Source organism: Peromyscus leucopus, chromosome 8b (genome assembly GCF_004664715.2).
Source record: "Peromyscus leucopus breed LL Stock chromosome 8b, UCI_PerLeu_2.1, whole genome shotgun sequence".
NCBI classification, from domain to species: domain Eukaryota; kingdom Metazoa; phylum Chordata; class Mammalia; order Rodentia; family Cricetidae; genus Peromyscus; species Peromyscus leucopus.
This window is the reverse complement of record NC_051086.1, coordinates 69018300-69031232: the sequence shown is the minus strand read 5'-3', so window position 1 is coordinate 69031232 and position 12933 is coordinate 69018300. Positions and strand designations below refer to the sequence as shown.

Genomic DNA, 12933 nt, shown 5'->3' with positions numbered 1-12933 from the left:
CGGTCAGGATTCTGGGATGAAAACTCAAAAGACCTTAGGAGAAACATTTCCTGATGAATCTAGGATGCTCAGGGAGGAGTGTAAGGCAAGTACCATTTATATCTCCACTCCAAACATTTGAATGCCAGGCTTTAAAAAGTCAGCAAGTGCTGGGCAGTGGTGGCGCACACCTTTAATCCAGCACTCGGGAGGCAGAGCCAGGTGGATCTCTGTGAGTTTGAGGCCAGCCTGGGCTACAGAGTGAGTTCCAGGAAAGGCGCAAAACTACACAGAGAAACCCTGTCTCGAAAAACAACAAAAAACAAAACAAACAAATAAATAAATAGTCAACAAGCAAAGGTCCTTGAGGCCAGAAGTGACACGGTAAAAGCTACGTGGTGGCCAGAAGTTTCTTTTGGTTGTACACGATAAACCGGGTCAAGTGGCACAGTTACGGAGACTAATGGCTGTGGGACCAATCTGGATACTTCTACGGTGCTCCAGGCAAGAAGTAATTAAGAATCAGTTGTGTGGTTATTCTGATGAATAGGGTCTAAGGGTTGTATTGATTATTCTTTTGGATATAAGAGAGTTAAAGATGACAAGGAAATTGTAGTGAATGGTTTTTCATAATTAACTGGGAAGGCATTTTGTTTGCTGGCTTTTTAAGGAGCCCTGGGAGTCTGAATTCAAATACTTGTGTGATGATGATTAAGTACTGATGAGCATTTGCATGAACTTTACATAAGTGTTATACTAAATTAAAAGCCAGTCACATAAACTTGGTAAAGGCAGTCTTTCAGCTGTCTCCCAAGTGTATGGCTACAGCTGGGCAGATGCCATGGGATAGCACCCCATATGTGCCATCTTTGAAATGCCAACTGTCTGGGTGACAGCACCCCTCAGCATGGGTGACGAGGCTGTGGAATATGGCATCACCTCTATGATCAAAACCCACAAGACAAGAGGCACTGCTGGTCTAATAAAGCCACACCCTCCTGCCAACAGATGGGCATTTCCTTTTCATTTCAAGTCTGCAATTCAGGTTTACACAACTGAGTCATCAGCTGCGTGCAATGGCTAAGTTTGGCTCCTGTAGACCCCTGAGAGACTGGAATAATCTCTAAATAATTTCTAAAAAAAAATATGGACAAAGAAAGATATATATATAAAAAAGTCCACGGGTGAATAAAAGGTGGGCAGGAATCTCTTCTTCAGCAGGACCCTCTGCAAACAAAGCACAGCTCTCTGTTTCCAGGGGGCTTCAGAGATGTCGAAAGCCCTAGAAGTTTAAAATCCAATCTGGCTGCTATGAAGCAGCCTGACTCAGACACACTCTCATTCTTGACAAACACCCACCCACCGACAGGACCCGGAGACACATGGCAACCAGGCCAAGCTGTCAGAGCTGATCATCATAAAACGTCCATCTTCCCAAACTCCAACCTTTGCTCAACTCGATGTTTTCCCTGGCAGAGCACTCTTCGGAGAGCTATAAAAAGGTGGCTAAAATTGAGGAGGTCTGCCATTGGTTTCTGGGTTAGCAACCACGTTAGCAATGTAAAGGTGAATGAATGGTCGCCTCAGGATGTGGAAAAGCAAACAGCACACCAATCATTTGTTAAGGTCCTCTACTTGAAAGAAATTAGTATTTTTTTAACACTCCCCAGAAAATGTCCTAGGCCTTGTAGCTCCTTCCATCCCCCTTTCCTCTTCTCTACCCTCAGGTCCCCAGCAGAGAACGACACGGCCTAGGCAGCACAGAGTTCACGGCTATTTGCCTGGTCTCATGATCTCTATCACAAGAGAACTTTCAAAAGTGCTTCCTGTCCAGCTCCGCACTTGCGTGAGCCTTTCCTTGGCTCAATCAGCTGCCAACCCGAAAACATTCGGTGGAGAACTGGCAAGCACTCCATACAGCCCCGGCCCCTCTCCACCCTGGGCCTGACATCCGGAAGTGACTTCGGAAGCACTCTAATGGTTACCAAATTTTTGGAAACTGACTTAGCTTTCCTGGGCAAGCCATGTGTTTAGGGGAGACGGAATCACTAATCATCACTTGACCTTGTGACAGACCAAAAGTTGCCCTTTTCCCCCGCCTGGGGAAAAAAAAGAAGAAAAGAAATGTAGCAGCTAGCACAATGATGTAAATGCACAACCCTGCAGGGAGGAGTCTGCAGCCACACTGCTTTCCAGATGTTTGACAGGACAGGCAGGCGCACAGGAACACAAAGGAGCTAAGAGAGTCTGTCCGCCAGACTCTGCAGGCTGGCTGACTTGCTCTCTTCAAGCGCCGAGGACTCTCTATGGCTGTCAAGTGACTCAGGACAAAGAAGAACTGAAGGGTTTGTCCATCACTTATCAAATTTTGTCTCTGGACGGGCCAAATGGATGTGGCATGATCTGGCTGAATGTCTACTGGTGCCCCCAGACCCTCTTGCACTTCATTATCTTGTACATCATCCAAGTCAAGCTGGGGACCTGGATGAGGCTCTGCACACCCACTACCCCCACTTGCCCATTTTGAGCCATGGATAAAATCTGAGTGGAGTCCAAGCAGGTCCTGCTCAGGCCACCCTCCTCCAGGACTGCTTCTCTGTTCTCATCCTTGACTCACACACTTGACTGGTGGAAAGCTTCCAAAGGAAAACGGATTGAGTTTTCAGATTTACACTATCAAGGAATCTCTAAAATGAATGAAGTCTTTAAAAGAAAAGCCAAACTTGGGGTAATTACATTCAAATTCCTTAATCACATTTTCCGAGCTCAGTGGGAATTGTGGTGTTTCTCTGTGGGATATCTTGTCCAAAGCCACATAAATGCAGTGCAGATTTTCCCTTCAAAGGGCTATCTACCAGAAGGACTTCCCCTGGGCACAGTCAGATTTTCAGGAGTATGCTTCGTAAGTCATCCTTTTCAGATAGCAAGAGGGTGTGTGTGAATGCGTAATTTTCGATACAATTCTTCTCATTTTTAGTCTCTTTTCTTTTACAATAAAGCAAAAAGAGAAAAGGATGGAGAAGGGGTGAAGGAGGGAGGGAGGGGGGAGGAACACTTCTTCAAGTTCTAAGCATTAGTTTGAGATAATGGTGGACACGCCAGCTTAAACAGTCCTCATTTGAAATGCTCAAGCCTCAGAGGTAACTTACTTTCGGGTACTCATACATGTGTATGTAGGCTTAACTGATTAAACATTCCTAATCAAAGTCCCCCAATCCTCCACTATCCCAAATGTTTTGAGCAGGACACTAGTAGATTTCAGAGTAGGGACTAGTCTACTCACTATGGTAACACTTGTTAATTTCCATCTCTGGGAATGTCAGACAATTGGGTCTCCCAATCCCCATCAAGCTCCAATCCTATCTCCCACAGAACTTTCTGTTGCTGTGCTACTCATGATAATGATATGATATCATGATAAGATTATGGGGTCAGTGCAATTGAGGAATTAATTATAAGTAGAAAATGTAACTTGCAACTATTCACTGCATATCACTACCTGAGCAGGAGCTATGGTCAGAGATGGTCACCAAGACAACCCTGCCATGGTTGTCTGAGGTAATTCAATGCTAAATCTTCCATCAACCCAGGTCTTGCATAGAGATACAACCAGAAATGGACATTATATAGCAAGAGATTAGCCAGAAAGGTCGCTGAATGTGCAAGAGAGAAAAATGCAGCAAGTGGCGAACTTTGTCAAAACAACCTGGATCAAACATCCCTCAAGAAAATGCCAAGCAACCTCGACCTCCTGTGTGACGGTGAGACAGGCGAGTGTAGGAGATGTGGCTGTTCAAGCAGACTGACCTAGTCTCTTAAGGTCTGCCATCAGAGAAAACTTAAGGGCCTGTGATAAAAAAGGACAACACAGGGTATTTTACTATATGCTTGGGAAAACAGCCCAGAAATCTTAACACATTTGATAATTTTGGTATCATGTAAGTAACATGCTTCTATGTCCAAAGTGATAAAATGAATCTGCAATGCTTCTCACAAAGGAAAAGCCCCTAGTCCTGAAAGAGTTAAGAGACCAAAATTAGACACAGTTCATGTTAAAGGTTAGAAGAATAATCAGTCACTTGAAAAACGCTACATAAACATTTTTCCGGATGCAATTTTCAGTCCAAGGATACATTTCCCAGTAGAAATCAACAGCTAAAAAGGAAATCATTTCGTCTCCGTAAGTGCCAAATTGTATCCTGATTTTCCCTGGTCTGGCTCAACTTTCAAAACCAGTGGTTCAACTTCTGCAATCTTTCACCCAATGACTATATAAACACATCTTACAAGACAGACATAATCCTTGGGTGGGCCAATTTATGTTGGATTATGAAAATACTTAAAATACAAAATCGTATAATGACTGTTGTCCTTCAGTTTTTCACTCAGGAGGAGGAGGAGGAAGCCATTTAATCTAAGGCAGTGGTTTACTCACAGATGATGGGACACAATCGCCTTCCTTTCTTTTTCTCTCCTCGGGGCCTTAGGAGGTAAATAATAGTGAGGACTCACTAAAGGGTTGTGCTTTGGCCCTGCGATAATCTGGGGTCTGTGGATACAGTGCTGGGGCCCCCACGAGCAAGGCAGTTCCCTGCACAACTGGGCTGAGTTAAGCTGCTCAACAGGCAAGGGGAAAATCTCACCCTTGGAAGTATGCTGCTGGATCTTCTGCATTTGGTCAGAGGTTATGGAAACATTAGTTTTAAGGATAAAGTAATCTTAAGTAAAAACCAAAAGATTCATTCAGAATTTATTGCTGCCTCCACTCCATACATATCTCACAATATACAGAATTCTCCATAAGACCAGTCAAACAGAATCTCAACCCCTACAACTAGGAGAATTCATAAATTTTAAACCTTCACAGAAAGGTGAACTTTGTTTTTCCACTTCTTCCTTGAAATTCTAAAGATTTTTCAGCCAGCTGTAGCAGGCATCCTGAAAAGGACAGGACATCTCCATCATAGAGCATGGAGTGGGCAAGAATTTTAACTTTTCCTCCAATGGATAAAGTTATGTAAAAGAAGACATTTTGGAAGTCTTTGGAGAGTGTAGAATAAATCATAGCTGTAAGATCTGGAAAGGTTTGGTTGAGCGTAAAGAGATTTTTACATCTGTGGCTCTACATTCCTGCCTTGGGAATAATGGATCTCCCAAACCATTCACAGAAAAATGCTGTAAAGCGCCATCCTTCACCAGCAAAACTTAAGAGCTGCATTTGCAAACATGGCATTTCTTCAGATGTTACTGGGAATTACATCAAATATCCACGAAACTACATAATAAAAATGACTTTTGCAAAAATCACTAAGGGCTACAACAAAGCAGAGTGTTCTTTCAGTGTTCCATAGCTGAGTGAACTTTTAGGGACTCGGGGTATACCTTTATGAATACCCTTCTGATGTCTATATCAGCTTCACCCATGCTTCTGAGAAAACAGATTAATGTAACTGAGGCTGTGTGCACCCTAGAAAAAAAAAAGCACAGCACATGGGACACTTTTCTTTCGTGTGCAGACAGGCTGTTGGATGCTACTCATCTCTAACTCACACAAATACCTGTCACAAGAACGTGTCTGGGATGAAGGTTCCTGCTCAACTGAACAGTTCTGCCTAAATGGGCAGACAGCATTTGAGTATTTCCATGTAAATGTGAAACATTGGAGGCCAACCTGGGAAAACACCATGACGTATCTTAGGGGAGAAAAAATCTTGAAAATATAAAACTTTCAAGTTGTTTTCCAAAATCAGAAAGTCTTCAACTCTGAAAAGAACATACATAGGAAGACATTCAAATGAAAACTTGAAGGCTGATTATTTAAATCTACATTTTTAGTTCAAATATTTTGCATTCCTTTCTCACTTAAGACACTCTCCCATGAAAGCCACCATTATTTGTAAGTGAAGAAAGAAAAGGGAATTTGTCTTCCTCTTCTCCACTCCTGGATCTGCCATTGTCACCTGTATCCATTTCCAGGAAGCCAATATTCATTAGGGTTAATCTGCCTACTAAATGAATAAACAAAGGATTCTCTGTCAGTTAGAGGCCAGGTGAGCCGATAGCATCTTCTAACACAGAAAGCATCTGTACCTTACTGGTGAGGAAATTACCTGCTGCAACCCCACACCTGGGATCACTTGGCAGGCAGCTCCAGCTCGGTGAAGCTGAGCAACATACAGAAAATGAACTATAACCATGTTGTTCAAAGGACTAAAAATCACTCATGTTTTAAAAACTAGAAAACTAGATTTAAAAAAAAAATCAAGTAGAATGAAGATAATTTCCCACCCCATTTAACTCCCAACCCCAAATAAACTAGGGCTTGTAAGAGCCGATGCCCCAGCATTAACAACTGTGATATAAAGAACTGAGATACAAAAGCAAAGATCTCTGAGAATGGTCAAGAACGTGACAGTAGCATTCTAAACAGAAGGACATTAAGAAACCAAGAAAAGCTGGGTGCTGGTGGTGTACGCCTTTAATCCCAGCACTTGGGAGGCAGAGTCAGGAGGATCTCTGTGAGTTGGAGGCTAGCCTGGGCTACAGAGTGAGTTCCAGGAAAGGCGCAAAGCTACACAAAGAAACCCTGTCTCAAAAAAAAAAAAAAAAAAAAGGTATGTTGTTAGATTATAGCCACTTCTTTTCTAGACTGATAAATTCAGACCAAGGAAACTAGATGGCCTTGGTGGTTAAACATGGCAGGACAAAGAACCCAAGACCAACCATTGTTGAATTATTAAATTAATAATGAACTAGTAATAGTAATAAATAACTGGTTCCACTTGTGCTACAAAATCTGAGTTCTTATGCCCTGAGAAATGATTTTTTTAATCTAAATAATGCAATAGGAAACCACTGGAATTAAATAAACACAAAACAATGTGAAAGAAACGAGGTCAAAGGTATGACTTTGCTCCAGACTGAGCGTGCTGATGTGTGAGGGAGGGGACACATTCTCAGACACAAGCTCTCAGTAACATCGGAAAGACTGAAAACTACTTGTACAGGATTCACGCACACGTGTGACACCACCACATCCATTCATAAAACCTGCAAACAGTGACCAGCGATGACTCCCAGGACTCAGTTCTTCAGGAGCGCCGGGGTGTGAAGCAGAATGAGAGGAGAGCTGCGCTGTAACCCTGATGTCGGTGACAATCAGCCAAACTGCTACCCTTGACACACGGCCCCTGAAGTTGCTGACACAGGTGCTGTTTCTTTATGTAGCTTCTAATAATAAACGTGCAGAGGAGGAAGCCAAACTACTGGGTAGGTTATGCACCATTCTCTAGAGGGACCACGAACGACTAAGGAGAAGGGTCAGTCAACATTTAATGAGTGCCTACTGTATGTCAAGCCCCCTGTGGAAAGGACTTGTTCAAGAGTGATAAAAAACAGATACGCTCTTCATATACCCTGCGTCATCATTACTGAGGAAAGTGGGAGCTTTTCGGCCTCACAGGGGTATCCTAGCAGTTTTCATACTGCACATGTGGGATCAATATCAGATACAGCTACAATGCTGAGAGGTGTGTCCACCTGGAGGACACCATCCCTGGGAAGCTGCACGCACATACCGCACTTCAGGAGATGTCGAGGAGAAAAAGCAGAAAGGAATGACTCAGAACATGCCATCCTTCATAGTCTCCATCTGTCAGGCCATGTTTTGCATTTTAAACATAAATGCAAACTGCTTGTGATCTCCAACTGCCACTGGTCTGCAATGTAGTACTGATGAAAGACGCTGTACATGAGTGTCATATATGTGTTCTGAAATCTATTTTCACTGAGAGTGGTTTGGAAGTATTTGGGAAAATTCAGCATGTCAGTTTAAGGAAATGGGTATGGTTTCCCTTTTAAGACCTAAAAAAACATATGGGAGCAAGATAATGTTTGTCCTGACCTGCCAAGATCCTGCGGAGCTCATCCCAGTCCACACCGCATTCCTGAGTACTAATGCTCACACTGGGGCCTGGCCGGGTGCAGATGTGTGAAAATGCATGTACTCAGAGAACTCCCTCAGGGCCTCACATCTTAGGAAGCTCCTCAAACGGCTATTCCAGCCAACAGCCAAAGGATGCTTCCAAGTCCACTATACTTTCCCTTAAGCTAGTGTCTGCACATAGGAATCAACTGAAGGTTTTGTTACCTGGCTCAAAGCCAAGAGGAGCCTCCAAGGCTCAACTTGCAATTCTCAAGCCACATCAGACTCTGCTAACGCTTTCCTTACTCCCCGAGCCATTTCAAGCACCAAAATTTGTCCATTCGGAATGAGTCACTGGAAGAGTAACATTCATGATTTTTGGCTATTAAAATCATGACCACATTAAATGTGGAGGGAAAAAAAGGACACCTAGAACTTAGTGGCTAAGAGTGTGTTTCCAGCACGCATATCAATAAGGCAGCTCACAACTGCCTGTAACTCCAGCTCCAGGGAATCTAATGCCCTCTTCTGGCCTCCGCACGCACAGCACTCATGTGCAAAAGTCTGCCACTCAACACACACACAAATAAACAAATGTAAATTGTTTTAATAATAGCTATGAGAATCCACAAAAAATAATATTATATGTATATCATGTAGAAAAAAACTAGAGATAGATAATGGAACAAATAAAAATATATTAGTAGCAAGAAGTTTTACTTCACTTTTAAAATTTGGCTTGTGTCTTGTTACACCCAGCTCAGGTCAGCCTGGAACCTGTGATCCTTCTGTTTTAGCCTTCCAGGTGTGGGCATACTAGAGTACAGAGGTGCACAGTCCAACCAGCTCACACTAACGTAGGATGAGCTATGTGTGTGTGACACCAGGGATTGTTGATTATTTTCAATTTCAAGGAAAAGCAAAGAAATGGTCTGCAAATAACACCATGCTGAAAACAAACCTCACAATTTATTCATTCTTAAATTTCAATTTCTATTCTGAGGAGATTTCACAAAAAGCTACAGTCTTTTGTCTTATGAGCTTATGGACTTTTTAATGCACATTTTATTTTTCTTAAGTAAATGAAATTATTTGACATTAAAGGCTGGGAAGTAAATGTCCTCTTCATTATCATGCTAGCAACTGTTGGCTATTTATATCTTCAGATGCACTGAAGACTAACAGAATTCTAAATTTGGTATTTTTATAAGGACTGCATTAAAGCTCTAAATGTAGAAATACCTGCATTTAAAAAACACAAAGCCTGCATATTCAGAACGTACTTTACACGGATCTGTTACTCTGTAGAGATACTGTGTTAGTGAGCATTTCTTTATATTTACTTATTTGAGACAGGGTGTCCTCTGTTGTGCTCACTACTTTTACATCAACTTGGCACAAGCGAGAGTCATCTGAAAGGAGGGAACCTCAACTGAGAAAATGCCTCCATAAGAGGCTGTAGGCAAGCCTGTAGGGCATTTTCTTTTCTTTTCTTTTGAGATAGTGTTTCTCTGTGTAACAGGCTGTCCTGGAACTCGGTTTGTAGACCAAACTGGCCTTGAACTCACAGAGATCCTCCTGCCTCTGACTCCCAAGTGCTGGGATTAAAGGCATGCACCACCATTTAATTAGTGATGTGGAAGGGACCAGCCCACTAGGTGCCATCCTTGGGCGGGTGCTCCTGGGTTCTGTGAGAAAGCAGACTGAGCAAGCCAGTAAGCAGCGCTTCTCCACAGCCTATATGTCAGCTTCTACCTCCATTTCTACCTCCCGTGGGGTTTGAGTTCCTGTCGAGAATTCCCTCAGTGGACTGCAACTTGGAATATGTATACGAAATAAGCCCTTTCCTTCCCCAGCTTTCTTTTGGTCATGGCGTTCATCACAGAAATATTAACTCTATGACGTTTATGTTGTCCGGCTTGTTGGATTCTAATTCACTGTATAGTCCAGGCTGGCCTTTAATTCATGATCATCCAGTTTCAACCTCTCAAGTGCTAAGACAAACAAGCATACAATTATAACTTATATAAAGTTCAATTATATAGTCCCTATTGTTTTCCCGGGATCATCCCTAAGAATGATGGTCTTCCTCTACTAATCACGGGTGAAATAATAAAGATTAGATATCTAGTCCTAAGTGGAAATAGTGATAATATGGACACATGCCTTTAGTTCCAGCACTCGGGAGATAGAGCCAGGTGGATCTCTGTGAGTTCAAGGCCAGCCTGCTCTACAGATCGAGATCTAGGACAGGGACCAAAACTACACAGAGAAACCCTGTCTCAAAAAACCAAAAGAAAAAAAAATGTGGATAAGACCAGTGAATAAGCTTTTAAAAATTGATGGTCTTGAAATTTAAGGTTAAAAAAAAAAAAAAAAAAAAAAAAAAAGGAGGGAAGGTGCAAAGCTACACAGAGAAACCCTGTCTCGAAAAACCAAAAAAAAAAAAGATAATTTTCGGGCTGGAGAGATGGCTCACTGGTTAAGAGCACTGGCTGCTCTCCCAAAAGTCCTGAGTTCAATTCCCAGCAACCACATGGTGGTTCACAGCCATCTGTAATGAGATCTGGCACCCTCTTCTGGCCAGCAGGCATACATGCAGACAGGACACTGTATACATAATAAATAAATTAATTTAAAAAAAAAGTGCTGTCTACAAATGATGGTTTTTGTAGTTTTATCTTTTGTTTTTTAATAATTTATTACTTATGTGTATGTTGTAACTTCATGAGTTTTTGTGCACCGTGTGTGTGTGTGTGTGTGTGTGTGTGTGTGTGTGTGTGTGTAGATCCTCACAGAACAGAGGGCAGAAGATCCCCAGAACTGGGGTTATAAATAGTTGTGGGATGTCATGTGGGTGCTAGAAGTCTCATCCAGGTCCTCCACAAGAGCAGTGAATGACTAAGCACTGAACCATTTCTCCAGGATCCTTTATGTTTTCTATATTAATACACTGTCTGGAACACCCATAGTAATTATATAATAATGCTCAGCATATGATTGGCTTTCTTATGCTTTTAAAGAAGAATTCCAAACAAATCTCCCTTTAAATCTAATGTCAGATTGCCATTAGGAATACATGATTCTATTCCTAATTATCTCAGTAACTTACTGGAAGAAGTGCTAATCCTATCAAATGACTTTTTAGCATTGCGAGTACATTTTTATTATATCAACTAACAGCAATATATTACAGTCCACAGGAAGTATGAAGGAAATCATATTTGATCATGGTAGCTAAGACTTTTATTACAATGTTGGATTTGGTTAGTACTGTGGTTGGGGATTCTGAATAGAGATTGATATGAGATTGTGCATAGTTCTCTTTTTTTTATGCTCCAACTGTCCATATAAGGTCATCAGTTTGTAACAGCCTTGCTTAGACTGAATCAGGGAAATGCTGTTGTCAATAGGTGTTGAAAAGTTCCTCAGTGCTGATGCTGCTTATTATGAAACACGAAAAGGCCACAGGCTGTGTGCACAAAGGTGAGATAATGGCTTCCGCCTCACTTCCCTGTCAGTCTTATTTAGTGTGAAGTGCTGCGTCTGGAGACTGGCAGCCAGGCATCATTTAAGAGTAAAGAGTACCGAAGTACCCGACAGACTGCCAACACTCAGGAGAGTGTTTCAAAACACTGCTGAACTTTTGTCGGGTTAATATAGAATAAGAAACAAAACAGGAAAAAGAGACCAACAAACAATAGCTCCCTCAAAACGCAGCACCAGAGGCCTGAGACATTATCCCCTAGAACGGATGAACACTGGAGACCGCCATCAACAAAAGTTCACCCAGTCATGTGTGATGGCACATACTGTAATCTCTTGACTCAGAAAGCTGAGGCAAAAGGATAGCAAGTTCCAGGCCAACTGCAACTCCATTGTCAAGACTCTTTCTCCAGAGAGAATGAAGTAGAGAAGAAGAAACGTACATTCACATTTTGACATTTTAGAATGAAAAGATATAACAATGACAAAAAACCCATAAAACAAAAAACATGGGAGTTGAGAACAGTGCACGCACCCACAGTGGCGACAACTTGGAAGGCTGAGGCAGGAGAATCATTGAACACAGGAGTCCCAGGCCAGCAAAATAGAGTGAGACTGGAAAGGATTGGTAAACAGAAACACAGAACAACAATAACAACAACAAAACAATCAAAACAGAGAGAAAACAGTCCTTACATGTCAGTCAGGAGTTAAGGAAGGGTGAAGGATGAAAAGATTCTAGAAAAGCAATGATGGACAATTATTCAAACTTTGAAGCAGATGCAAATCTACATACTGAAGAAGCTGAACAGACCCCCTACAAGAAGCCCATTAGAAGGAATTAGGCTTATTAGTTTTCCTTTGTGACTGTGCTGGGGATTGATCCCAAGGCACTGTGTGAGCTAGGCAAGCACTTACCACTGCACCACATCCTCAGCCCAGTACTGAACTTCTGAAGAGCAGGGGCAAGAACAGAAGCTGGGAGGCAGAGGGCAAGCCAACATGATGAGCATGGGCACACTCTGAACGCAATCAGATCCCTCATCAGAAAGGGCAGGAGAAAGGGAATGGCAGATATGTATTTCAATGCTTTATATTTAACCACACAGATTGTACATATTTATATGTGTGATGTTTTGATACAACAAACAATCTTTGGAGGGCTGAAAGGAAAGAACTGTGTGGACTGTGAACTCCCACCCAGATGGAACATCCTCCAGGAATGGGTACATGAAGGGCATCTCAGATGAAGAAAAATCAGGTGAATTTACTCCCTGAAGAACAACTAAACAAGGTCTCCCAACACACAGAAAAGGAGCAAGGCAGAGCCTCAGAAGGGAAGTAGGCGGAAAGATCAGGGGTAATAAAACAGGCTTTCCTCTTATGTTTCAATTTCTAAGTTGTGTGACATCACTCCCTGATGCCATTCCAAGTTGATATAAGGTAATTTTAAAGATAACTACATTAGAAATAGCAGAGGAAAAAGCCATAAAGGGGGAACTATCACTCAAACTGGTGAATACTGAATGGTACTGTGAAGGAAA

The 12933-nt window shown here is 42.1% G+C and overlaps 1 protein-coding gene across 8 annotated transcripts in view; it reads right to left on the bottom strand.

Moving 5' to 3' along the window:
* Bcas3 (BCAS3 microtubule associated cell migration factor) overlaps window positions 1-12933 on the bottom strand; it is a 502957-nt gene that overhangs the window by 230346 nt on the left and 259678 nt on the right. The gene's annotated exons all lie outside the window — the stretch shown is intronic.